Source organism: Rhagoletis pomonella, unplaced genomic scaffold, assembly GCF_013731165.1.
Source record: "Rhagoletis pomonella isolate Grant_MI unplaced genomic scaffold, Rhpom_1.0 Rhpom_scaffold_00014, whole genome shotgun sequence".
Taxonomy (NCBI): Eukaryota; Metazoa; Arthropoda; class Insecta; order Diptera; family Tephritidae; genus Rhagoletis; species Rhagoletis pomonella.
The window spans coordinates 15707226-15721316 of record NW_023458568.1 but is presented as its reverse complement, the minus strand read 5'-3'; positions in this window follow the sequence as shown (position 1 = coordinate 15721316).

Genomic DNA, 14091 nt, shown 5'->3' with positions numbered 1-14091 from the left:
ACTTTTGCTGGATTTTACTGGAAATGATAAACAAACGCAATTTATTAGTTGTGTTTTTTTACAAATTATCCAGTAACTTGCCAGTAACTCCCCAGTAACTTTATTTCTAAGAATTCGCTCTCATAGAAAAAATTTGCAAAAAAGTACGCGAACGCTTTTCCAGTAATAATTTGCAAGTTTCATGAACAGCTGATAAATTGGTTGTTTATTCGCAGCATATTCCCAATAAAACGATATATTTTATATTTAAATATGTTTGTTTTGAAAATTTCCACAATAAAAATCCACAAACAGTTTCCTTATTAGTTTAAATTTCATACAGCAACATGCGATCAGCTGTTTTTCGTACTGGCAATTTCTTACAAGTAAAAATTTATCCAGTAAAATCCAGTAAAAACTTGCAACTTCAGCTGTCATTTTTCGCTCTCTCAATTTCCCCTACTTTGCAAGTTTTTGCGTACGAAAACGCCAAAACATGAAAATTCGTAAAAACTTTTACTGGATTTTACTGGAAATGAGTAAAAAAACGCAACTATTATTAGCATAGTTAAATACACCACACCCGGTGCTTTCGTCAGAGAGCGACGCATCACTATAGAAAATATAGATCTTATCAGTTTTGTGTTTGCCCAAAATACTAGCATGATGACCTTTAATGCTCTCATTTGTCTATGACCTTTTTTTGTTGTAATTAAACCTGCAGTGCTTTCTAAGGAGTCAGAAGTTTTTCTTTTGCCTGATGTTGATGGGCCAGAGTCAATGTTTTCTATAAAAAATTAAAAATTTGTTTATGGAGTATTTATACACATAAGTTATGTAGTAGGTACCTGGTGTAGCTGGTAATTGCTTGATGTTCTCATCCGCATCACTGCTTTGTTCCACCGATATTGGAGTCTCATTGTCGAGTACCGCCTCAGGAAAAACAAGATTTTTTTGCTTAAAAACATCGTCTAGCTCACTGTTTTCATCAAAATATTAACAAAAATTATGGATTATTTCACGAAAATAAGAAGAAATTTTGTTCAAATACTTACTTCTCATAAGGGCATGTCATTCTTGCTCTTCCTGTTTTAGAGTTATTGAGTTTAGTTTTTTTGTACTGTCTTTCAAGGCTGTAAAATTTCCCCTCGACTTGTGAAGACGTGTAAAAGTAACCCTTTTCGCAAAGCTCGTTGCTAATCGTGCTCCACATTTGCTTTTTGTTTTTCATGCTTTGGCTTTTGCCAACTTTCGGCCGCAGTTCCTTAACCTTCAAAATGAGCAGCTTTGTTGGCGCATCCAACCACGCAGGCCTCTTGCCGTGAGGTGTCTCAGCACTTGTACCGATTGGAAGGAAGTCTTCCCTTTCACTTTCGCCCATTGCAATCTCTTCCGAGAAAGATTCTTCAAGGCCATAATAATGCTTTCGAAGCATAGTTCTCCAGCCACTTCGCTTATGATCTTTTGTCTAAAAACTGCATCTGTTATATAAATTAATTTATTACATTAAATTAATACGGTTTTCTTTTCAATTGTTTACTCACCGTCTTGAACCTTTTTAAATGTTCCAGGAGAACAAGTTATGTTAAGCTTGTTATCGTCTTCTTCCATTTTTTGTTAATTATTGCTGCCGCACTCAATTTGTTAACTTTTCTTTTATCTTTAGCCCTGTTCGCGTACGCACTATCCAGTAAATTCAGTACTAATTTTACTGGTTTTTTACTGGATGTCGTTTTCGTACGCAAAAACTTTGCAAGAAACTAGCAAAAGAGGGGAAATTGAGAGAGCAAAAATGACAGCTGAACTTGCAATTTTTACTGGATTTTTACTGGATAAATTTTTATTAGCAACTATTTGCTAGTAAGAAAAACAGCTGATGGCATGATGCTTAATGTAATTCACATTAACAAAATAATTGTTTGTGGTTCTTTTAGAGTTGCAATTGACAAAATAAACCCATTTAAATATATAATAAGATGGAAAATACTAGTTTTCTAAGAAAATTGCATCGGAAAATAACAAATAAATCAGCTGTTCATAAAACTAGCAACTTCTTGCTGGTTTTGCGTTTTCGTACTTTCTTGCATATTTCACTCATTGGGGGTAAATATTGACTTACTCTCCGAAATTTGGTTACTGGCAAGTTACTGGATATTTTTTGCTGGAGAATACGAAAACACTGCTTTTATTTGTTTTATTTTATTTGCGCGCCAAAAAGAAATCAGTTGCCAAAAAAAATTTGCAACTGCTTACTAGTTTTGCGTTTTCGTACTTTCTTGTATGTTTCACTCTCTGAGAGCGAAATATGTCAAATTCCTGGAAAATAAGTTACTGGAGAGTTGCTGGCAAGTTACTGGATAATTAGTAAACAAACGCAACTATAGTTGCGTTCCCTAACTCGCAAGAAGTTGCAAGAATTTACAGGATTTTACCAGAAAGCGTTCCCGTACTCGGTTCTCTGGAAAAGTAGGGCAAAAACGGGAGAGTAAAATCGGCCTCTTTTTGTCAGAAATTGTAAGATTTTACCCGGAGAATTTTTGCAGGTAATATTTGTTAAATGTCAAACCATCAGTTGTTCAAAAACAAAAGTGCATCTGCATTTTGACCTTATTAAATACATACATCTTAGCGAAGAAATATCAAGTTTTGTAAGTATTTTTGTTAATTTGCTGGTGTATTTGAGCAAAATTTAGATCGCCAAATGATAAAAAAACTGCTATGTAAGCAAAAGGAAAGCGTCCACGGTGTATTTGACAGTTTTACCAGTTGTTACCCGAAAATCGTTCCCGTACTTTCTTGTTTTTCTCTCTTTCTCTGAGAGCAATTTTGGTTTTTGGCAGTTTTACAGGTTTTATTCAGAAAAGTTGAGGGACGAAACTAATACTGAACATCGCTATAAGATTTCTTTCAAAGTTTCCTCTACCTTTGGGGAATTGCAGGCAATTGACACTGCTATTGATATTGCTATCAGCGAAAATTATCATAAAATAGTAATTTTCACTGATAGCCTCACTTCTTGTTTCATTATTAAAAACAATACAACAAACAACTACATATGAAGCTCACAACATTTATCAAAAAGTAACTGCCTCAAATATCACTCAAGTCCATATTGTCTGGACGACGAGCCATGTGGGCATTGCGGGAAATAAAAAAGCTGATGCTATTGTAAAAAGTGCTAATATTGATGAAATCCCCAAAAATGTAAAACTAAGAGGCCTGTAAACAGATTAAGGATACAATTTTTAATGAATGGTATAAAGAATTTCTAAATTACTCGGGACAAAACCCAATTCTTTATGCGACTATTTTTCCTGAATGTAAAAATCAGACTTGGTTTAAAAAGCTTAAACTATCCCCAACGGATGTAAGAACTCTTCACAGTCTTGACTGCGCATACATATGACAAGACCTACTTCTCTAAAATAAACGTTTTTAACTCTGATCGGTGTTTCTGCGGGCATAACTACACCCACCAAACATTCCATTGTCAAAGACTGACTAGCATTAGAAATGAATTATATGCTTTCAAACAGGCCACTCGATTTGAGGAAATCTTTCAGAAGAATAATGTAGCCAGGCTCGCGCAACTGGCAAAGTTTTTATACAAAAGTTTGCTTTTAAACTACTCAAACTAATCCTTATATGCTAATCCATTTTCTTTGCACATATATTTTCGAACTTTACCCAATGCATATATATACGATTCCAGCAATCTCAAGCCTTCATAATCCGTCGTCGTTTAAAAGTAGCTGCGCCTTAAATTTACTAAATATTCTTCTTCTTCTTATTTGGCGCTGTCCCCGCCTAAGCGATTTGGCCGAGTTCAACAAAGCACGCCAGTCGCTTCTCTTCTGTGCTACCTGACGCCAATTGGAAGTGCCAAGTGAAGCCAAGTCCTTCTCTACCTGGTCTTTCCATCGCAGTTGGGCCTCCCTCTTCCTCTGCTACCACCAGCGGGTTCCGATTGAATACTTTCAGAACTGGAGCGTCGGTGTCCATTTGAACGACATGGCCAAGCCAGCGAAGCCGGTGTATTTTAATTCGCTGCACTTTGTCTATGTCGTTGTAAAGCTCATACAGCTCATCGTTCCATCGTCTGCTGCACGCGCCGTGGCCAAAGCGTAAAGTCCCGTAATTCTTCCGCAAAAGTTACTAACTATTGCCACTATATAAATACCTTTCACTTACATAAAAGCTACGTATCGAGAAACGCACATCAATCAATTTTGAGCTTAAACCTCAAGCAATGCGAGCAAGTACAAATTTGCTGTCGTAAGCAAACATAACTAATAAAACCGCGGGAAAATTTTCCAAAACGGATCCAGGCTTTGGAAAAAAAAATATTAGAGAGTATAGAGGAGCTTTTTCAGATTCTAAATCTGAAGACCCCACCCTCCGGAGGCTTATAGTTTTTAAGTAATTCGCATTTAAAGTTACAAAAAATAATTAAAAAAGAAAATTTCCCTTTCGTTTTATATGCGCGTCTATTTTTACTTGCGTCCTCAGTATTTTGGTAGTGAAGATTATTTAACAACAATTTGCTTAAATACTATTAGCAACTACTTTGTGAGAGTGATACATGCATGTAGAAAAAGCCTCGCCCAACATCCTCACCAAGTTTTATGACGAAATTCCTTACGTTCCCACGACAGTGGGGTCTACGTAACCGGAACGACCCAGATTTATATCTGGCCAAGGACTGTCACTCCAGCAACACTCCCCAAAAAGTTTTTGGGGAATTTGTATGCTGCTACAACAACAACAACAACAACGAAATTCCTTATACTTTCGCTGAAATCTCGATTGGTTCAGTTTTGGAAAGCCAACCCAAAACCGCATCTACGCAAGCAGAAGCTCATACACGAAATTCTGGTGGTATTACAAACGTGTATCAGTGGAGCAACAGAGATAACAACCAGGAGTTGCAATCGCTTAATTACGAACACAACATACATATGTGACTATAGAACTCGTCATTACTACAGAGCCCAAAAATAAAATACTAATATCAAATTCAATCAAAACATTACGACGCTTACAAATCCACAAGTATCCACTAAAAGGAACTAAAACTTTTTTCAAGGGAGATATATGCACAAGCGGCGTTAATAGAATTGAGAACATCGAAAATACGTTCCTATAAATAATGGGGCGGTGGCTCTGTGACATTGCACTGATGCCTAATTATTTCAATAGTTTGGAAAAACTTTAGTGATTATACAGCCTATAAAGACACTACGTACTCTGGACCATCGTATTTTCTTTACTTAAAGTGTAGTTTAATAACGAAATCAAAGTTTTCAATCAAAGATCACTCACCAGAAGTTAAGCGGGCTTCTTCTTGAGATGTTTCGGTGCCTTCCATCTCGTATTTTTTTATATTTACCTATTGAATTTTTTTAGCACGTGCAATGTGTTTACAAACGAGAGAACTATTTGCGCAATTAATGGGCTATAATATTTCTATAAACTTGATAGTTAAAAAAAAAAGATTGCAAAACCTTTCCGTATATCAAATTGAAACACACAAAGCAGCCATTTTTCTTATCTTCAATTTGACAGCTCACCAATTCTTCGCTGTCAATATCGTTTTATCTTTACGGGCGTGCATCAAAACAAACCAAAACAAAATAGAACCGGTATTTAACGAACATAACAAACCACCGTCTAATGAAAGTAAACAAATCATCCAAATAACAACTTTAATATAGAAAATAGGAAATGTTTCAATGAAAATCCTTTAAAAGTTTTACATATCCCGCACAGCCAGCATAGTCATTTATTTGTTTGGTTGTACTTTGTCTTCCCCTCATTCGTAAATATTTACGAACAGTGTAAGTGAAGAAGCGTTTCTTTTGCCGAATATGGCAAAAACAAACTAAGTTTGTTCGTTTTCTATCATTGGTTGGTTTTGACTATTGAACAGTTCACAATAACAATAGGGGTGTTCACACCACGATTGTGACATAACAAGAAACCTTCATTTGAAAATCAGATTAGTCATTTTAGAATGAGAAAGCTTCATTTTAAAATAAGAAACCTTTATTTGAAAATTATATTCGTCACTTTAATTTAAAAACAGATAAGTCATTTGAAAATCCGAATAGTCCCTTTAAAAGGAGACAATTTCTTTTCAAAATGAGAATCCTTCATTTGAAAATAAAAAACTTTAACTTGAAAATAAGCATCAATTGAAAATCAAAAACAACTTTGTATAAAAAGTAAACAAATTTTTATAAAAGGATGCCCACCGGCATACTTATTTTCTAAAGCTACGCATTGTATGAGAAGGGGATGAGTGTTGAAATGCTCGTGCGCAATCACCACCAGTTATTGTTAAGTTAACTTCGTCCACCAAATTTTCTTAGTCTAGTTAGGTCCTTCTACAATGGGAACTCCTATATGACTTTTCATGTCCGTTTTTATTTTAGCGCATATAGTTTCTACGGGACTCATCATTGGTGAATATGGGCCTAGGTGTAAAACTTGTGACCGCCCACCTGAATAGATAGCAACAGAATTTTCTATTGCTGAGTGACATGGTGCATTGTCGCAAATTAATACCAAATCAGCCAAGTTATTTCCCTACCTTTTCCATCGCTGTAACGCAGTGGTTATCTACGCACGAAACGTTTCTTTTTAAAACGGACCCCGCTGTCTATCCATAGATACAACTCCAGAACCCGAAAAAACTCCAACTAGGTGTGTTGCGGCTAATATTGCGGCAACGCGAAGCGATCAACGAGAAAATGGCAGAATGTTCGAGGAATTATGTAGAATGTTCGACAGTGAGAAACGTCAAGAGGATGAATTCTACGAACAGCGAGAGAATGAGCGATAAACTTCAGAACGTTCTAGACTCCTTTAAAAATGCTACATATCCCGCACAGCCAGCGTAGTCATTTATTAGTTTGGTTGAGGAATTCTACGAACAGTGAGAGAATGAGCGATAAACTTACGAACGTTCTAGAATCCTTTAAAAGTGATACATATCCCGCACAGCCCTCATAGTCATTTATTAGTTTGGTTGTACTTTGTCTTCTCCTCATTCGTAAATATTTACGAACAGTGTAAGTGGAAGAGCGTTTCTGTTGCCGAAAATGCCAAAACCAAAGTTTGTTCGTTTTCTATCATTGGCATGATTCAATAATACAAGGTTAGATAATTATTGACAGCCGCGGTTTGACACTCCCTTACAAAAGGTTGCATTTACGAATGGCAGAGAGAGGGGAAGAATGCAATCCCTTGTTGCGAAAACGGTAGTAGAAAAGTACGCAAAGTAGGCAATTAGTAGTGAAATTCCATTTGTAAATTATAATGTATTTGCAGGAAATCTAGCATTTTAAACGAAATATTGGACGAAATATTAATATATCTATGTGAATTACGTAATTTATGTGCTATTTAGCTGTATAAAAACTGCAAAAGGACTCCAAATTAAAAAAAAACTACTATGAGATATATGTAGACATCCAATTTAAAAACAATTTATGTTTTCATCAGTTGAATGTGCTTCATATGCATATACAAATAAACATATTGCACAAAAGCTTATACTTCTATTTCACAGCAAAACTAAGTAAAGGAACGCAAAATACCAAATTTTGAGTCCATAGAATGGCAACAACAAAACTAACGTCAATTTAGAATGAAAATGTATGTACAAAACACATTCACACAAGCACAAGCACAATAAACACTTACTATATGAATTATTTTTTCCCTCCTTCCAATTTCAATTCACTTTTTTTGCTTTTTAGATTATTCTAACTTTTTGCGTATTCTTTAATTTCCGTTAATTTAAATTCAGTTGAGTTTGGCACTTTTCAAGATTTTGCCAGAAAAAATTCTTCTGACTAAATCTGACTACTTCGGACTTCAGAAAGTCACTCTCACTGAGTGTTGCTCTCTTATTTTTGCTGTCATTTTCGAGTTAAGGAACACGGCTTTCGCACGCTGCGATTTTACAGGCAACTTTTAGTTGGAAGCAAAAATCGCCTCGTCCGAACGGCCTTTCAACTAATCGCTTTCAACAAAGTTGGTCGCCAGCCAACTTTGAGCTCGTTCAACTTTTTTTCCTTGCAACCCTGTGTTTGTTTACATTCTGTATCAGTGTTGGGAAATTAAATTGTTCCTTCAGTACGAAATCTATACAAAAAATGTACTTTTCGGCTATAAATTTTATACACTTTTTAATTCGCTCATATATTTTCTTAGTACATTCCCTTCAAGACCAATGATTTTATGGTATTCATGAGAAAGATTTATTGTTTATATACATACGTTTACGTATTTTACACTTTTACAAATTGATTCCACGTGCACATGTACTGCATTTAACGCAAATATGTATGCCCACATTTTCAGGTATATATCTTAACAAAAAGCATATTTAAGTTATTATTAATGGATAAAAGAGACATTTTCTTTGGATTCAGTACTAAAATTTGACTTTTTAATAGCATTTCAAGTGCTTATCAAAACTTTGCGACAAGATTTGACCATTTATCTTAATATTATTCAATTTTAATTATTGTTTGTAAAAATACGGTTTATATTTTAAGAAAAGCCGTACAAATCCAAGGTTAAAACTTTGTACATTAAAAAAACCAACACACTTTCGTAAAAATTTCGAGCTTTTTAATTCGATTTCCTAGATTTATTTTGAGCGTGCGGTTTTTTACCCCATTAAATTTTAATATAAGTAAGTTTTTTAAGATTTCTTTGATGAAGGTGTTGCTAATTTTCTCCATAAAAAAAAATCGTCGAACACACTTCGTATAGAAGAAAATGGCTGACATCGTCTACAAAAAAATTACCAAGTTCAACGGTAAGTCCCAGCTACTTTAAACTTGCACTTTATTATACTAAAATTGAATGGGCTAAAAACTAAAGAATATTAATAAAGCTCGAAATTTTTACGAAAGTATGTTGGTTGTTGGATGTTTCGCAAAGATTTAATCTTGGGTTTATACAGTTTTTCTTAAAGAATACATTATATTTTATAAACAGATAATTAAAATTAAAGAATAATAAAATAAATGGTAAAATCTTATCAATATGTGAGTGCCGTAAAGGTATTATATTTAAGAAAATCTCTTTTTATAACTAACGAAGACTTTGTTTCTATATGAAGCTGACTTCGACATTTTGTTTTAATAAAAGTTAGTATCGAAAAGTTTCTTTAAAAATTTGCCTAGGCTATATATTATACTGGTTCGTTCAAGCCATTTTTCAAAACTTACAAAGGTAAATACGAACAGGCGAACAAAAGAGAACACAAAAAATTTCTTGCTGTGTATTTTCAGAGCTATATATTTTTATTATTCATTAAAAAATTGTACTAAAAAGTACTGCGTAGTAGGAAAGTATATTGTAAATGAAATTGTACTAAAAATACCAACACTGTTCTGTATACATACTTTTTTTATTTTTTACTTTTTTACTCTTATTTTATCTCTCAGCTTCGCTAAAAGCACTTCTACCCATGATAAAAACATAGCAAGGTAGAACCGTTCTCTCAATTTGTCGGCCATGATTTTTTTTGAAGTTTGCCAACATTTTAAAATCATATAAAAGGGAAAATAAAAAATTGAAATTGTTCGAAATTGTTGTTGCTTGAGATTGAAAATGAAAATGTGTGTGTGAGTTTGTGAGTAAATTTAAAAATTAAATTGTTTGGAAACGTCAAGAATTTTAAAAGTGACTCTCAGCGGTTCTACCTTACTATATTTTTATCATGCTTCTACCAACGCTTGGCTTACCAAATTTACGCCAACTCATAAAATTTTGCGATTTAAATTCATTTTCAATAATGTAAATAACAATTCGTGTTGAATCAAAAATCGCCTCCTCTGAATAGGGTGGACAACTTTTTCACTTTCAACTTCTCATTTAACTTCGTATTCAACTTTTGTTGCCTGTAAAATCGCCTCGTGCGAATGCCCTATAAGGAACGCAATTTATATTGTTAACTTCAGGTCACTAGGCAAACGGAGCTCACTGCCGAAGATTACCCTTGCAGGAGTTTTACCCGTTGTTTCATGCACTGCTGACCGGTATCCCATCAGGAACAAGGGTATGCGGACATCCCAATCTTTCTGATTCTTGTCCACGACCTTCCGCAAATGCTCTTCCAGGGTTCGGTTGAACCGTTCGACCATGCCATCTAATTGGGGTTGAAGAGCCGTTGTTCGAGTTTTCCGGATACCCAGTATCTGGCACATCTCTTGAAACACCGCCGATTCAAAATTTCTTCACTGGTCGTAGTGCAGCTCTATAGGTACACCGTATCTCGCAACCCAATTGTAGATGAATACCTCCGCTACTGTTTTAGCTTCCTGGTTTGGAATCGGGTATACCTCCGGCCATTTGCTAAAGTAGTCCATAACCACAAGGACGTATTTGTTTCCCTGTGCACTCATAGGAAATGGACCGGCTACATCCATGGCAATCCGCTCGAATGGTGCACCTGAGTTATACTGCTTCATCTGGCCATCACTTCTGGATTTCGGCCCTTTAGCTGCAATACACTCCGCGCAGTTAGCAATCCACTCTGCGACCGACTGCCGACAACCAACCCAATAGAACCTCTGCTTAACCTTCTCCAGGGTCTTCGTGATTCCCAGGGGCCCTCCACTAGGACCATTGTGGAATTCCTTGAGTACATCCGGAATTCTTACCCTTGGAACTACTATCAGGTTGCGGGAGCCCTGGCCATCTTCGCTTTCCCATACCCTATGCAAACAACCAGATATTAATTTTAAGCTGTTTCATTGTGCCCAGTACGCGTTTGCCATGGGGCTTTCCGCTGCCATTTGCTCCTTAGTTGGCCTTCTGTCTACCTCCAGTCCATGCATCAAAAGCTCCAGATCTAGATCTTCCTGCTGACACTTTCGTAGCTGTTGTTCCTTCCACTCTTCCACTGGGGTTATCGTCGTTAGACGGACGTCTATAATGTCCTCTTTGCCCTCAGCTTTTGAGCAGTGTTTACATTCTAGGCTACATGGTCGACCTGACATGTCATCAGTACATAGCCGTTCTTTCAGAGTTTGGAAAGCCTCCTCCTGCTCCTTGTTCCACTCGAAGGCTCTATTTTTCCTAGTGAGCTCGTGGAGGCTATTAGCAACGCTGGCGAAATTCGGAAAAATCGGCGGTAGTAGGTGCCCAAGAAAACTTCATAGTTCGTGCAGGTTCCTAGGTCTTGGCCAATCCTTTACTGCTTCTACCTTTTCCTTCGCAGTGCAGACGCCCTCCTTGTCACCTTGTGCCCTAAGTAGTTCACCTCCTCCTTGAACAGTTAGCACTTCTTAGGACTTAGCTTCAGACCAGCGCCAGCTATCCTCTGGAAAACGTCTTCCAAATTATTCAGGTGTTCGTCAAAGCTTTTACCCAATACGATAATGTCGTCTAGATACACCTAACATGTTTTCCAATTCAGTCCTTTGAGCACATGGTCCATAAGTCTTTCAAAAGTGGCAGGATCGTTGCATAATCCAAAGGGCATCACCGTGAATTGCCAAAGACCATCTCCAACGCTGAAAGCTGTCTTCTCCTTGTCCTCGTCACTTACCTCCACTTGCCGATAACCGCTCTTAAGGCGAGTGTTGAGAATCATTTTGTTCCAGTCAACGAGTCCAGAGTATCATCGATCCTGGGAAGTGGATAGCTGTCCTTTTTCGTCACATCATTTAGTTTCTGGTAGTCTACGCAGAACCGCATTTGACCATCCTTCTTCTTCACAAGTACTACCGGCGAACTCCATGGACTCGCTGATGGTTCAATCACACCACTCTCGCTCATTTCTTTTATTATTTGGCTAACAGTTTCACGTTTGTCAAGTGAAACACTCCGAGGAGCTTGACGGATTGGCCTTGCATCGCCAGTATCAATGCGATGTTTTACAACGTTAGTCCTGCCTGGTTTGTCGCCATCCTTGTCCTGCACTAATGTCTTCCGCAATGTCATTCTCGCCAATGGAATCGTTTTCAGGTAATTTTTCGCAGTTGAAGATTGCCTCTACCTCTCGACATTGCCCCAGTACGGTTCCTCTTCGGAGTTTTATTGGTAATTTGAACTCATTGAGCACTCGAACTGGAATGCGTCCATATTTTTGCGTCTTAGCCAGGGTTTTACCAATACGTACGTCCGGTATAGAATTTTGTGTTGCTTCAACAACCCACAACTTGTTTGTCCCACAATCTTCATCAATCTTCGCCCACACAACTGCTTCTGACTTCGGTGGAATCTGCTCGCTTTCCTCTAGGATCACTCGCTTGCTGCTGTACGGACCATCATACCCAAAGCTAAGGGCCCCTTCCATGTTGTTGTACTTCATGATCCTGTTCTTCATGTCGATCTCCATACGTGGATCAAATAAAACGTCTAATCCAATGATGACTTCATCCATTATCGCCGCGACTATGAACTTGTGTAACACCGTCACATACCCTATTGCGACTTTGCACGTTACCTCTCCTACAACTTGGGTGTCCTCACCAGTTGCAGTCCTCAACCTTGCTCCAGGTAATGGCCTTACCTCTTTAGTGACCAAATCAGATCGAATGATGGAATGTGATGCAATCGTATCCACAGTGAATACTCGCTCATGTCCGTCCACATATCCACCAACAGTAACGTTGCTCGCTTTTCTGCCAATTCGCGAGACGGAGATTATGGGGCATTCAATTGTAGGAGCCAGCGTGCGCCCCTTGCTGCTGGCTCGTTTTAGTTTAACGACTGATCGGAGTTGGGCTCGTCTTCCTCAGCCCTGCGTTTACGTACTGCTGAACTGTTAGACTTGTTGGAACCCATCTCACATTCGCGCATTCGCGTGCGAAGTGGCCTGGTTTATCGCAACTAAAGCATTTTCCAGCACCATCCTTTTTCCCTGCCATCGACTTGAGTGTCTTCAGGATTTCGTTCATCACGTCAGGTGTCTCCACTTCTACTCGATGTGCTTTGTAGGCTGGTCTACTTAGGAGCGCCGCCGTTTTACGTGTCTGAGCATACGAGACGGTTTCAGCAAATGTTGGCTTTGGATTCGCGTACGTCTCTCGCTTGGTATACACGTCACGCATTCCGTTGATGAACCTCTGGATCTTTACCCTTTCAAGGTGTTCACCAGATGCGTCTCCAATAGCTAAGTGAGCCAACCTCTCGATCTCTGAAGCAAATTCCTTTAGAGTCTCGTTGGACTTTTGGCAGCGATTCTCCAGCTCCATCTGGTAGATTTGTCGCCTTGCTCGCTACTATAGCGTCTTTCCACGGCCCCCATCAATGCATCGTAACTGTTCCTTTCACAGTCAGGAATAGTCTGCAAGATTTCCGCTGCAGGTCCTTTTAATGCCACGAACAGAGCAGCGGATTTATCCTCCATGCTTCAACGATTTACTGTAGCTGTCTTCTCGAACTGGAGCTTAAAGACTTGGAAAGGAATCGTGCCGTCAAAGGATGGAGTCTTTACCTTGGGAGCACTTGTCGAAGTAGCTGGACGATTCATGTGCAAATCTCGGAGGCGACCTTCCAACTCTTTTACCTTAGGTTCGACTTTATCCTGTCTATCCTTGATTTGTTCGTTATCTCTAGCCAAATTCTCCTGCAGTTGAGTAATCTTTGCATCCTGCACTTCCAGCAACTGTGATACGTGTGTCTTCTGTGCCTGTAGCTGCGACGAAATATCTGACAACTGTGTTTGCATCTGAGATGACAGCTGTGATGACATCTGTGACATGGCAGCCAATAAGTTGTTCATGTCACTAGCTGTTGATGAACTAAGAGCCTTTTGCTGTTCTTCAACCTTCCCGGATGTCTGCTGCACATCCTTCGACGAACAAGCAGCCTCATCCTTCTATTCGTCCTTTGCGGATGCATCGTCGGGTTTACCCTGGAAGTCGTATTTGTCCACGTCGATGCCTTCAGCTTCCATAGCCTCTCGCAACCGGGATAACAAATCCATTTTTCTTACGGAGATGGCCAAATTACGCTTTTCCAACTCCTGTTTCAGCTGCTCAATCTTTAAGTCCTGAATTTTCGCCATTTTCAGTAGTTTATCCTTCGGGATTTATTTAACAATCCCACTTCTGACACCAATTGTTACGATTATCCTTG